The sequence below is a fragment of the Nesoenas mayeri genome (genome assembly GCF_963082525.1).
Source record: "Nesoenas mayeri genome assembly, chromosome: 6".
NCBI lineage: Eukaryota > Metazoa > Chordata > Aves > Columbiformes > Columbidae > Nesoenas > Nesoenas mayeri.
Genome location: NC_137545.1, coordinates 26,534,284 through 26,544,660, shown reverse-complemented (window position 1 = coordinate 26,544,660; position 10,377 = coordinate 26,534,284).

Here is a 10,377-nt window from a genome sequence, read left to right as displayed (position 1 = left end):
ATTCGAGCTCAGGAGCTCACGTTATTAAGAGCTTGACAAACTGCGAATCACCTTTAAAGAAAATAAAGTCATCTGTTCCTCGCGCCATGCATGGATGGCTTTTCCCCGTGAGCTCTCCTGGGGGCAGAGCAGGGGAGCCCCGCACCGAGCCCGAGTTCCCCCGCTGGGCCACGGTTCCCTGTTGCTGGAGGCGGCCCGCCCCCCCCTGCAGCCAGGGCAGAGAGGGGTAGGCGGGGGCGAGAATGTGGCGGCGGCACGGTCATCCGAAGCATCGTCGACCAGCAGAACACATCCATCTCCCGCTATGAGAGCTCCTGCCTAGTGCCGCGTCTTAGGAAGCTGTTTAATTCAGTGCGCTCGAAACTACTGCTGCCTGAGGGTGTCCAGATAGGCTCACCGTTCAGACCACTGCGAGGGGCACCAGTCTGGTTTAAAAATAAATAAATAAATAGATAAATATCACGCTAAGCATTTGCAAGCGACTTGAAGTGGGAGGTGAGTGTGGTCCCTGAGCGGGCCCCACTCGCACAGCTTTCCTGGAGGAAGCTGCTGCTGCCAGCAGGGACATCTGCTTTATTGCGCTCACCAGAGGAGCCTCAGTGTTCCCCCCCTCTGCTCCCCTTTCCATACAAGCTCAACTCAGCAGAGAAGGTTGAATCGAAATGAGAAGTGGGATATCATTAAAAATAATAATAAATCTGAGGGATGGAAGTTGAATTTCAAAGGAGAGAAATTGCAGCAGACTCGTGCCAAGGTGTACTATCGAATTCTTTCTCTCCCAGAGCTGGCAGAGTTTCTCCCGGGGTAGCCCCGGGGCTGAAGCTGTTTTCAAGGCTCCCGTTCGGGTTCTCTCGTCCCGCCGCACCGCGCTGACAGTACGCGACGGGTGAACCCTCATGCTTACAGCCACTATTCCCGGGAACTCTTAGTTCTGACTTGAAAGCAAGGAAGCAACCGCCCCCCTTTCCTATTCGGGAGGTTTTTAAGGGGCATTCTGTGGCTGTCTCAGCCTGATGCAAAGGCTCAGTGCCGGCGGCCGGGTAGAAGACACGTAGCTCCTCTGTCTCTCTGGTTCACTCGACAGCTGCTCGTAGCTGCAGTAATTAGACTGTCAGTGCTTGTTAGAGGACAGGAAAACGCTCCTATGACAGATTCCACGAGTCCTCTGTTTTTTGAGATCTCACAGAAATCACCAGAGCATTAACTGAGATCTCTTATTTCTCTGTAATCGGAAGGGAAGAAGTTCCCTCTGTCATCTCGCACTCCAATCACAGCTCTCTTCCGACTCCCATGAAACACAGTGAATTCACTCTAAGAGGCTCAGAAGTTATCTTCCTTCCCTGCCTACCCGGGAGGAACAGAGAGCTTCCTGGCCGTGTGAATTTTAAAATCTACGCCTCATATTGCTTAATTTAACTAAACATACAACTTAACAGAAATGCAGACTTTTCTCCATAAACTTGAGCGGAGGAGTCGCTCCACACACTATCCTTCTCCATCTAAGATAATGTTAATTCAAAGAATGCTCAGGAGAGGCTATTCCTCCTTACGAACAAAAGCACTGGAGGATCAAGCCTAGATGCTCCTACCCCCACCCATGGTTCACTCAGCAGATGAAACTCAGAGGAGGCGATTTCTTTTCCTCCCTACCGCACATTCCCCTTTCCCCCGCAATCATACAAGGTTAACTCAACAGAGGAGTCTCAATCCAAATGGCAACTGGGATTGCATTAAAAAAAAAAAAAAAAGAGGGAGGGGGAGAAAAAAATCAGAAATAGGGAAAGAAAAGAGAAAAAGCAGCAGGCTGATTACGAGGTGTCAAAACTGCCAGGAGCAAGAAGGTGATAGCAATCAGGGGTGAGAAGAGTGCGCCATTCGTGCGGGGCAGCTAATTATCCGTCTCATTTGAGAAGAGCAGCATTCGAGGCAGCAGCGTTCGCCTGCTGAACGGTGACAGATTGGCGCGGAGGAGAGGGGAGGTGTTAAAACAATGGAGCCGGGCTTGCGAGTGCTGCTGCATGCTAATCAGCCCGGCCTCCTTCCTTTCTCCCTTCCTCCCCTCCCTCCCTCTCTCCGCCTGCCTGCCTGCCGCGATCCCTCCTTCTCGCTGGCAAGCTCAACACAATCAGGGCCCTCCGCAACAGACAGCACCACACTCGCCTAGGTGGTAACCCGGAGAGAGTCCCGGTGGGACCGCGCCGCGGGGTAGGGAGCGCTCGGGGGGATCTGGCAAGCTGGTGGCTATCAGTGCTAGATTTCAGACCTCGCCCTTGGTGCCCAGGCTTCCAGGAGCCCGTCAATATGCATCCCCACAAGGGGCAGAGGCGAGGAGCTCCTCGTACAAGTCCTGTGAGTGCCTTATGCTGACATCCCGGCTCCCTGTTCTCCACCAGAGGACAGACCATAACCGACAGCGCGGCGATGTTGCCTCGTAAGAGCCAACCTACCGCCAAAGCCCCAGACCAGGCCCGCAAAGGTGAGGGAAATGCGGAGCTGTGCCAATTACTGATGGACTCCGGAGGCTACGTTGCTCTCTGAGCTCTGCACAGTAACTAGAGTCCGGAATGCTAAACATGTTGTAAGCAAGTTGTACAGCCTCTCTTCTGCCGATGCCTTTTGCCCCTCGGATTGCTTGGCCTTGTAAGCCTGAGTGACCACACATACCCAGTTTGCGCCCTGTGAGGAGGTACAAAAATCGCTGGCCTTCCCTCGGACCAGGAACAACCAGTCCCATTTACAAACTGTGCGACAGGGTCTGCAGAGAGAGAAGGAATGCATTGTGCGGGCTCGCTTTGGCCCCAGCTCTCCCAGGACACCCAGGCTCTGTGGGACTCCTGGGCACACCCTGGTGCTGGAGTATTAGCAGCCCAGCTACAGCAAGTGCTCTGCTCTGCCAGGAGAAGCAGAGGAATGAGCGTTGGAATGTTTACTCTTCAATATTTCTCAGTTTCCATTCCATCCTGCCCTGAAAGATTTCTGATTACTATACACTTCAAAATAGTATTTATTACAGATTTACATAATCTGTATGTTTTATGTTAAGGGAATAACACATTGATGCTGTACTACTGAAAGGAGTTAATCTAAACTATGTAGTGTCTGCTATAACAGAGTTCCAACTAAAACATATCCTTGTTTCCTGGCACTGACAAGTAACACATATCCAGAAGGACACTGCCCCGCACATTAGGTAAGCTGCCAGGTGAAGCCATTGCTCAGCTCCTGAACCTTCACTGTGTTATGGATCAGCACTCAGCAAAATTAAATAATATGCATCTCTGTGTAACCTCCTATTTAATTTAACAAGTGTTATTTCAAATAGCATGTGCCTGTTTTACGACAAGATCCATGCGGGTAAGTAAACACAGAAAGGGATTAAACTGTTTTAGGCCTGAGGTAAGCAGCATAATAACTCAGGTTGAATGCTATTTAAAATAGGCTTGAGAGCATGTATGGCTAAGCAGGAGTCATAGCGTTTAAATTTTGTAATTCTAAGTCTGTCATTGTGTGTACTTGATGAGATTGTCCATGAGCATACAGATGGTGAGATTTTCATGCTTCTGTGGCATACTGACATCTCAGGCTGTAAAAATAAATTCCCAGATCGCTGCAATACCTAAGGAGAAAAATCCAGTCCACCTTAATATTCAACATTGGAGTGCTTTACTTTTTAAGAGATTTTATAATGCTAGATATACAAGTTTGTGCAAACCGGGAACACTGATTTAATGGATTTACAACATATAACAACATTCAAGATAACCACTCTGCCCTTTTTTAAGGAATTTTTTTTTTTTCTGGGCTTCTGAATTCAGATATATGGGGATGATGATAAAAACTTGCCTTTTTTGCTATTATCTGTAATAATTTTTCTAAACTGTACATAAGGATGAAAGGGGGAATTGACTTTTCATTAGGTCAAGCTTACTTTTCATTAAAAAATTCTTGGATTTTTTCTTGATTTCACATAGTTTTCCAAACTAGTAATAAATTATTATATCTATGTTGATGAATTAAACTGTTCTGAAAAAGGTATTTCCATCGAAGACAAATGCTGAAACATCTTCTCTAATATAATAATCACTTTTTTCCTGTTGAAGAAGCCATAGTGTGGACTGAACTGTGCATGAGCCTGTTCAGCCTGGAAAGCAACACCACTCATAAATAGCTGGGGTAGGGCACCCCTGTTGGTTAATGTATGGTCGCAGACCAGGTCTCTGAGCTGACCGAATTACAAATTTTAAATAGATATATATAGCAGGGTGACTCGGTGAAAATGAGCTAAAAGAAAAACAATTTGAAGAGATAAATGTATACTTTAAATGGTTTTAAATATTCAATTGGTGAAAAAATAGCTACTTGTAAAAACGTGTGTATTTTCATTATGCTTAATTTGCCATTCAAAACAAGTTTTTCTTAATAAGCTCTATTGTTTCTATCTGTTTTGTGAAATGTAATACGTGTGAGACAGAAAGCAGACTCGGAATGTGAATGAGTCTCGTTTTCTCTTTCTTTCTTTCGTTTTTAAAATACAACTTTACCCATATTCAGAGGCATCTTCAAGTCGAGAAAAGGATTAATGGAAGTGTCATGGCATTCCTGAGATCATGATCTGAAAAGATGAAACATGAAATCTTATCTGCTAGTCTTTTCCTTTATCTTATTTCTGTGCAAATTCTCCATAAGGAAAACACTCTATGGTTAATAGTTGCGGTTTTGCTCTCAGCAGTAACACAAGCTTTGTCAGGTTTTCTCTGTTTACATAGTTCATTAAAATACTTTAATAAATGACTCGTTGTTTTAAAAAAAAATCACCACCCCATTACCTGAGTAAAAACATCCAAATCCTCCCAAACCTGCAGTGTCAAAAAGTATAGTCTCTCAGGGCAAAAGGTTATGGAGACTTCATAAAGGTTTCCCATCTGTCATCAAGCGCGACATCAAGCCCTCTAGGTGCTGTGAAAATGATTTTCTACGGAATTCTCCAGCCCAAAGATGCCATCCTCTTAATTACAAGCATTTGAGATCAGGAACGCCACTGAATTCCCTGAAGATTCACAGAAGATATACAAAAATAATCTCTTCTCTTGCCTGCCTGCCAGGGCTTCTGTACCTGCCCACAAGCTCATCGGCTCATTTGCTAGGTAATGATGGATGGACCGAGGCACCCCGTCCAGCTGCACGGCCACCTCTCCTGACATTAGCGATATGCTGCCATTGAAAGGTTTTTTCTTTTAATTGACCGCCAGCAAAGGAGTTACAAATAATGACTGGATTTTTTTGCTTCTATTATTATTATTTGTATTTATTTATTTATTTACTTACTTACTTACTTATTTATTCCTGATTAACTGCCTTTCTCGCCACCACAAGGGTTACTCGCCTACACGGGATAACGGAGTGAAACAAGTCGTTGAGATCGCGCACTGTGATACTGTCAGAACATCTGCTTACAACAGGTGCCCTGAAAAAAAACATCAACTGTTCCTGGGGTCAGTGTGTGTGCAAAAGAACAGGCGGACGGACGGGGTGTGGGGTCGAGCCTTTGTGTGACAAGACCGTGAAGGCACAGCAGAAACTGAGCCTCCGGTCGGGCGAGAATTTTATCTACAAATGACCATTAGCACTTTTTCCAAGGGTGACAACCAGGTGAAAGGCCATTCGACCTATCAATTTATCAACAGTCGAGCGTTGGAGGTTTCTGTTGGGTTAAAGAGATTACAGTATATGTAGAAGAAGGTACAGAATGTGAAGTGAGCAGGAGAAAAATATCATTGTAGTCTTCTGCAAGTTCTCCTCCAGCATAGAATGAGACTAACGGAACTAGCTGACTTGAGTGATACCGCTCAAAGCGCACATAGACCTGTTGATGGATACGTCTGGAGAGGCTCTGATCGTGTTGTCAATCCGAGCAGTGTAGACTGCATTTTTAATATGCGGAAACATGTACAGAACTCTGGACATAAGGGTGGGGGTGTAAAAAAGCCACGTCCAAGCTCAATAGGAGCACGGGAGAGAAACCTCGGGCTCCATGCCATCCGAGATGTGAAAGCCCACGGAGACTCAGCAGCCAAAATCGCATACACGGATTTTTTAATAGAGTTCTCATCCATGTGTCCATTTAAATGCAGTTGATACAGATCAAATAAGCTTGTTACTTACAGATTCCCAGTTGCCTCAAGTGATACAAGACAGTAGCTACAGGAATATCCTTAATTAGAACAGATTTATCAGATTTCTTTATTCGGGGAATTTAGTGTCCCTAAGTATTCAAAGAATTATTAAAGTCTCCCAGCATAAAGCCGCTAGGTTTAGCCCTCCTTCTGCCCGAGAAACAGGAACAGCAGGTTTTCTTCTACCATTAAAACTTGCTTTCATTCTTTTGTATCACTTCTGAAAACTCCTTCAGCATACTACTCCCCGCATTTCTCAGAAATTTTTATTGAATATAGTTTTGTGTATGTATACACACACACACTGATTTCAGGCAAAATGAATGTGACAATAATCTGTAGCTGGAAAGTAGTACGAAATATTCAGTTGGTCATGAAATAGCTTCCTATACCTTAGCACGGTTTTAAGAGTCGTCATTTTAAAATTTACTTTGTTTAATGATAACTTGGCATTATATACTATGTTTGCAATTGCAACTATTTGAAGACGTGTAGTAATCTGTGAATGCCTCTGCTAAGAGAACAAAATGCTATATGCCTTACAAATTCTTTTAAAGTTAATTTAGTTTTATATTTATTATTATTTAAATGCCTGCGTGTCCCTCCTTCATGTAAGTCTCACCAGCCTACGCACAAATGAGGCAATATAAGCGATACCCGCATAGAGGACACCTTGTGCTCCCCAAACTACGCAAAGCTCCGTCATGCTGTGCGTGTACGGGAATCGACGATCAACCGTGAAAAATACCAGTGCAGATGGAATTAGCATAGAGCCTGTAGTCATGCATCCCAGCTCACAAGTCCATTAAAACGTAATGGGCGTACCTGTGTTAAGTGTTTATAAGATAGCCTTGCTTTTTATTTTATGTAGAAGACCAGGAATGCCCACAAATGTCCGTCTGGCCCGAAGACGCTACAAACACAGTCCCTTCACCCTTTTTTCGACCTCACCATTCGGTGGAAAATGGATGCGAGACCTGGAACGAGATGTGATTCTCATAACTTTCAAACCTCTTATGGGCTTCACAAGGGAATCGTGTGGCAAACAAATCCAGTTTCACTTTGATTTTAATCAGTCTACTAAAGAGAAAAGATTACCAGAATGGCAGAACAGCAATTAGCTAGCCTTTTGCGTGAGGGTAACGTGATGATAAGGATGGTAAGACTCCCACAGCATTTCAGAAGGTCCATATTTCCCACTGGGCCTAAGCGAGTTTTCCATTGAAGAATGAAGAAAATGGCTATTATAAGGAAATGCCAGTGAAGAAAATGTTACTATATAACAGCCTGGTTGCGTGTTTTGATTAAAAGTTTGTAGGAAATAACATAGAGAGTGGGCTTACTGGCTTGCTGTCCTCATAAAAGATCCCTTTCCATTTGTGATGCTTCCGAGACTAAGCTAAGAGGGAATTAGCTTTCTTTTAAACAAAAAAGTTCGTGGCGTGTGTGGGTGTGTTTGTGTTAGGAGGGGAAGTTTCCTTCTCTAAAAATAAAACTGTTCCTTGGACTTTTTTTTTTTTCATTTTTTTTTTTTTTTTCCCCAAGGCTAAAGGGACATGTCCCCTTCTTTATTTTCAGAAGTAATGATAGAAAGATCGAATCTTCTCGCCCCCTCTTCCTAAAATAAATGCCTTGTTATGATTAGATGTGTGGTGCCCTAAAAATGAGCAACAGCTTCCAGGTCCAAGCATGCACAAAAAAACATACAAAACTAATTTTGAAGAAACAGACTAATCTCAACCTTTATCTTTCGAGTCACAAAGGTGCAGTAAAATACCGTTAAGCTGGGTTCTCAAAGTTTTCTTCGGTGGCATTTTCTTAGGTTAACCGTGTTCGCGATGATGAGATGCTGTGAGCAATAACGCAGCTCCCGCAGGGACCAGTGCCTGCGAGCGCTGGTGGCGAGTTGAGCTGCCATATCTAGGATAGCAGAGGCTGGATGTACAGTGGACTGACTTAACTGTCTTATTTAAATGTGGTGATTTTCTCATTTGTTGCATTGTTTGTATTAATAAGAATATCTTGTTATGTTTGTTTTGTCTCTTGGGAGCCAATAAAGCTGTGAAGTTTTTCTTTACACCAAATGCAGCTCTACGGGCGATCAATCAATGGGTAGTTTTTGGATAATCTGCGAGAGTGAGAAATCTAATAAAGCAAGCAACTAAAAAAGGAAAACAAAGTGTATTTTCTGTTAGGTTAGCTACGTCAGGAGTCAGGCTTTCCACCATGCCTTTATAATACTTAAACAGCTAGATTTAGCTATCAGGGCGGCACCTTGTTAAATTAACTTGCTGGCATATAAAGGAAAAAGTTTAGACATCGTGACCTCGGCAGCAATGTGGGTGACTTACTCTTACAATTAAATTTACTTTGACACTTGCATTTCTCCCCACCTCCTCCTCCGCAGTGGTATATGAAAACACATTAAGGCAAAATAGGGACCAAGCATGAAGTGAGAGAACAGATAAGTGAAATTCTTAAATTACTATTGCTTTGCTATATCAGGTATAATGTTAAGAAATAGGTAGACAAAGACGATATAATTAGCTTCTATGTCGCAACAAAGCCCATAGGAAATCGTGCCATTTAATTTCAAGGTAGCAGTTCTCTTATCACAACAAAATGAGTTATAAACAGATCAAAATAACAATCTGAATTATCTGGCATTAGTGGCTGAACTGAACAGCCCCAGATTACGTGATGAATTGTTAAATTGCAGTAGCATTGTTTTGGAATTGCTAATTAAAAAATAAGTAAACCCCCATGACTCTGGATATGACAACTGAAAATACCCACAAATTATTTAATAAATGAAGCGTCTAACAACTCTAACACTTCCTGCTCGCCTTGTTAATAAATGTAATTTGAGGTAGATTTAAAAAATCTCCCATCTAAACAGTGAATTCATTACGCGACGTTCAGATCTCCAGATGCCTATGGACTCCTCGGAATTAGGTGTTAAATAGACAAAAGTGAACCAAACTGCCTTTAAAAGCACAGCATGACCATGTAATTCTTTTTCCAGTTTGTGGTAAAAAATGATGAAACTTCTTTCCAAGTAGCTATCACCCAGATTTAGTGTGAAAAGTAGTGTAATTGTAATTCACGCCATCAGGGTCTATCACTGATAGACTATCAGCTGTTCTGTAGTTAGGAAGGCTTTCTTTTCAAATAGGAAAGCTGCCAAGTGCTCTGTGATACCTCCAGCAAGCTTATCGGATGGAAGATCGGAGCCAAAACAGCAGCTGCACACATATGCAAATTGGCAATTAATAGTATAACATTCTGGGGAGGATTTTTTTTTTTTTTTAATATAGGAAAGTATAGCTAAGCTACCTTAATATTAACCTTAACAGTGACAGGGAACTTCCTGTCTGAGCGGGCAAAGAATAATTACCCTCTGGAGAGACTTTCACTCTATTACTTTCTTCCTTCACACAAAGATCAAAGCTTTGTTGTCCTGCCGAGCTTGCCTCCATCATAAAAGTTAACTTCAGGTGATAAAAAGGGGGATACTTTGTAGCTTCAGCTCGCGAAAGTAGAGAATCGTGGCAATTCGCGCTTTCCTCCGCCTTTGCGGCCCCCTCCCCGCGCCCCCCCCCCCCCGAAAAAAAAAAAAGAAAGAAAAAAGAAAAAAAGTTTGGTCATTTTCGTTTAGTTTAGGATGCTTACCCTGTTCCCTGAAAATATGTTCCTTGCTATGTGGAACTCGTAGGACTGTGCATTTGTTATGGATACTCTAATTTACGACAAAGTCACTGAAGGGATTAGTTTTAAATATTTTCCCTAGCATGCTGCAGCAAACTAGCTTGCTTTATTTAGCTCAGCATGTATGAATACAATACTCCCAATTAATGCGGTTGCCTGCTTTAGTCAGAACATTGCCTTTCAAAGGATCCTCACATGATCCTTTTCTTGTAATAGCAGGCTGGAGCTGGAAGGGCTTTGCAAGGCTGCTGCATTTCACACCAGCCCGTCCCCAGCGCTTTCCCCAACGTCTGTCTATCTCTTCTAGGACAGGCGTGGGGTGATTAGCTAATGTTTTCGAGAATCTGTGAATTATTAATAGTCTCATTTTCAGGAATAAAGCTCTCAGCATGTTTAGGATTACGAAGAAAGAGCGGATTCTCCAGGAAGGCAGGCCAGGAAGTTTGCTACTCCGCAGGGGCAGGTGCCTCAGCGTTGCCTGTGCCGAGCCCGCCGC